The sequence below is a fragment of the Delphinapterus leucas genome, chromosome 15 (assembly GCF_059928025.1).
Source record: "Delphinapterus leucas isolate spDelLeu-1000000601 "Yukka" chromosome 15, BTC_Dleu_Yukka2, whole genome shotgun sequence".
Lineage (NCBI taxonomy): Eukaryota > Metazoa > Chordata > Mammalia > Artiodactyla > Monodontidae > Delphinapterus > Delphinapterus leucas.
Window position 1 is genome coordinate 41,720,402 of NC_143143.1, and position 4,561 is coordinate 41,724,962.

Here is a 4,561-nt window from a genome sequence, read left to right on the forward strand (position 1 = left end):
CTCGTTTGCAGACGGCCACCTTCTCGCTGTGTCCTCGTGTGGCCTTTCCTCTGTGTGCGTGCTGGTATCACGTCTCCCCTTGTGCCCAAATTCCCTCCCCTCCCCTTATGAGGACACCAGTCATATTGGATTAGGGCCCACCTTAGTGACCTCATTGTAATGTGATTACCTCAGAGTTAGGGCTTCAACGCATGAATTTGGAGGCACACAATTCAGCCCATAAAGCCAGGATGTGCACAAACTATGTCTATTCTAACCCAATAAGTTCTTGCTGGAAGATTGGCAGCAGACTTGGACTGCATGAACATCCCAGGGGCCCCCTTGGGTGAGAGCTGTCCAGTCCATAACAGCAGGCCACGGCCACGTGTGACTGCTGAGCGCTTGAAATAGGGCTACTGCCACCGAGGAATTGAATCCTTAATTTTGTTTCATTTTAATTAATTTAAATCTTCAAACTAAAGGAGAGTAAATATGTTTTCCTGTGAAACACAACTTTATTGTTTGAGTAGAGATACCTTTCACTTGAACTATTTTTTTTGGACAGGAAAGTAGAATTTATTGGTGGGTGTGTGTATAGAAGGGACAGTAGAATTTATTGGTGGGTGTGTGTAAAGAAGGGACAGCACCAAGGCTCTCATGAGTGCAGGGAACTGCACTGTCCACCATTTGTCCAAGGAACATGATTAGGGATGTGTTTGGCTCCAGAGCTATCCAGGATGACGCTTTTCTGCCACCATGTCTTCAAATTCATCTGCATTAAGCTTAGTAAATCCCCACTTCTTGGAGCTGTGGATCTTCTGGCTGCCAGGGAACTTGATCTTGGCCCTGTGGAGGGCCTCAATCACATGCTCCTTGTTCTGCAGCTTGCTGCGGATGGACATTATGACTTGGCCAATGTGGACCCTGGCCACTGTGCCCTGGGGCTTTCCAAAGGCACCGTGCATACCTGTCTGGAGCCTAGATTGGGGACAGCACACCAGTCACGATGTCCACGGGCAAGGGCTGTCTCCAAGGCCCCTTAGGGCAACCCACACAGGCAACAGGCTGTATACGCTACCGACGAGGCTACTGTTTGCAGCCATTGCACACCAGGCCCCCATGGGGAAAAGAGCATGGTCAGCTTAATTGTCTGCAAATCACATGAACTATGAAAAATGTTGTGTCTCAACTGTGATGGCCGATCAGTGTGAAAAATACACAATATGTACACTATCTCTTTAATAATTTTTATGTTGATTATGTTTGAAATGAGGACATTTAAAATACATTAGGTGAAATGAAATACATTATTAAAATTAAGTTACCTGTTTCAGAAACAGAGTTATAGATACAGAGAAGGGGGGAGGACTCGGGGGGAGGAAAGAAATGGGTGAGGGAGATTAAGAGATACGAACTTGCAGTTGCAAAGTAAATGTCACTGGTATGACGTGTACAGTGTGGGGAATAGAGTCAATAACTATGTAGTGTCTTTACACTGACGTATTGTGGCTAGATTTATCCTGGTGATCCTTTTGAAATGTATAGAAATATCAAATCACTGTCTTGTGTAATGGGGACTAACAGTGTTGTAGGTCAATTATACTTCAAAAACAAACAAACAGAATAAGAGATCGAATTTGTGGTTAGTGAAGGTGGGTGTGGGTATGGGGAATCAGAAGAAAGTGGTCAAAAGTACAAATTTTCAGTTATAAGATAAATAAGTACTAGAGATGTGTTGTACAACGTGACACATATAGTTAACACTGCTGTATGTTATATATGAAAGTTGTTAAGAGAATAAGTCCTGAGAGTTCTCATCACAAGGAAAAGTATTTTTTTCTATTTCTTTAATTTTGTATGCATATGAGACGATGCATGTTTACTAAACTCACTGTGATAATTTCATGATGTATGTAAGTCTAATCATTATGCTGTACACCTTAAACTATACAGCACTGTATATATATTAAGGTATATGTCAATTATACCTCAATAAAGCTGGAAGAAAAAAATAAAAATTAAAAATTAAAAAAATTAATTTCACCTGTTTCTTTTTACTTTTTATAATGTGGGTACAAGAAAATTTTAAATTACGTGTCTGGTTGGCACCATATTTCTATCAGACAGCATCAGGTTAAAATTTTCATCCTCCAGTATCCCATTGCTCACCAATGTCAAGTCCCCCGGGTAAACAAAAAGATTAATTCCTTTTGCCAAAATGATTTAAGTTCCAGATCCTTTGTGTCTTCTTTTACTAAGATTAAGATAAGCAAAATCAACCATTTCTTCTTGGATAATATATTATTAAATCTCCCATTACTAGCCATATTTGTAAGTTTTTTCAATAATATTTTCAACATTAAAATCTTGTTAACACATAGCTACCTACATTTAGGAGTCAGGAGTAATTTTCTTCATAATGAAAATGTGCTTCCTTATGAGTTCATCCTGCTCTCCTCGTGCCTCTGGCTTTTTCTCAGGACACCCTGACTGCATTCATCCCCCGATTCTTCTCACCCTTTTTTTCTGTCCTCCTCCCTCAGTCGCCAGGAAATTCTTAGATAAGGCATTCTTTCCTTATTTCTATTTAACACACGGTGAAAACCCACTCTCATTTCTTCATCTGAAATATGGAAGAGACATACTGCATTTCACAGCATGAAAAGTGGAAGAATTACAAGTTAAAAATTCAAACAAAATAAATGTTTGATACTATGTCAACATAAGTGGGTTGGTTGTCTCTAACCCATTTTAAGCAGCTTAATCCCCAAATGTTGTAAAGAACAACTAACAGGCAGCAGATGGAACTTCTGGACACCTGACTCCATGGCTCAGTTTGGTCTTACCCAGCCACCAGCACGTCTCACCTCCAAGAAAGACCGTCTACAATTCCCCAAATGATCACAGAATTCATCCAATATCACATTCTCATCCTGAAATACAGGACAGGGGGCAGTAAAAGAGATGGGTTTTGCCTTATTCTTTTGCTCTCTCTGGCTCAATCAGCCTTTAGAAATAACGAAATCAATGCAAACATTTGTTGGAAGGATGCCCACTTTGAGGATCATTTGCTACCTAACTGCCTTGGTAGTTTACATGGATCCCAGGGAGGATTTCAGAGTCTCTCACCCTTGTTGCTCAGATAAAAGGAAGAGTCAGGTGTTGAGTTTGGTTGTGTGTGTGTTTGTGTGTGTGTGTGTGTGTGGTTTAATATTGGATGAAGCTTCCATTTCACATACACAAGGATTCCCACGTGAGTTTTATTTTCCTGGCCTTTAATTGAAGTGATGCAGATTGAATCAAAGACAAAAATGCATTCCGATCCAAAAGGGAGAAAATATTTACAGCCAGAAAAGTGACATAAAAGTGTCTGGCCTCATATACATTAAGAAAACATTTTTTCTGGTACGTAGTAGCAGCAATACATCGTAGAGTGGCTTAAATTAGAAAATACAAGGCAAAGAAAGGTTGGTAAAGACAATCAGCAGACGAGTACAAAAGATCTACCTACCAACACTAAGGAGGGCAAGATAGAAAAGGATAGACATCAGTCAAATCCTCATGTGATGTGATAGAAGTTCAGTAGAAAATATGGGAAGATAAAAAATCAAGAACAGGGCTTCCCTGGTGGCGCAGTGGTTGCGAGTCCGCCTGCCGATGCAGGGGACACGGGTTCGTGCCCCGGTCCGGGAAGATCCCACATGCCGCAGAGCGGCTGGGCCCGTGAGCCATGGCCACTGGGCCTGCGAGTCCGGAGCCTGTTGTTCCGCAACGGGAGAAGCCACAGCAGTGAGAGGCCCGTGTACCGAAAAAAAAAAAAAATCAAGAACATTGGGAGGCCATGTTAATTAGAGTTATAGAGGCAATTACTGGAAGACAGAAAATTGTTTTAAAATTCTTTGACCCATTGGTTATTCAGGAGTATGTTGTTTAATACCCCCATATTTGAGAATTTTACAGTTTTCCTCCTGTTATTGATTTCTAGGTTCATACCATTGTGATCAGAAAAGATACTCGGTATAATTTTAATCTTTTTAAATTGGCTGAAACTTCTTTTGTGACCTAACATACAATCTATCCTAGAGAATGTTCCATGTGCACATAAAAAGAATATGTAGTCCACTGTTGGTGGATGGAATGTTCTATATATGTCTGTTAGATTCTTTTGGTCTAAAGTATCATTTAAGTTCAATGTTTCCTTCTTGATTTTCTATCTGGATGATCTATTCATTGTTGAAAGCGCAGCATTGAAGTTGCCTACTATTATTTTATTGTCTATTTCTCCCTTCAGATCCATTAGTATTTGCTTAACATATTTAGGTGCTCCAATGTTGGGTGCGTATGTATTTACAATTATATATCCTCTCAATGAATTGACCCCTTTATCGCTATATAATGTCCTTCTTTGTCTCTTTTTTACTTAAAGTCTATTTTGCTGATATAAATATAGCTACCTCTGCTCTCTTTTGGTTTCCATTTGCTTGGAATATCTTTTTCCATCCCTACACTTTGAAGGTATATGTGTCCTTCAAGCTGAAGTGAGTCTCTTGTAGGCAGCATATAGTTGGGTCTTGTTTGTTTG

The 4,561-nt window shown here is 40.1% G+C and overlaps 1 non-coding gene across 1 annotated transcript; it reads right to left on the minus strand.

The window, feature by feature from the left end:
* Positions 1–1,000: 1,000 nt before the first annotated feature.
* Positions 1,001–1,135, minus strand: LOC115803801 (small nucleolar RNA SNORA70). Its single transcript, XR_004024593.1, has one exon. It is a non-coding gene; the product is annotated as a small nucleolar RNA SNORA70 (small nucleolar RNA).
* Positions 1,136–4,561: the final 3,426 nt, after the last annotated feature.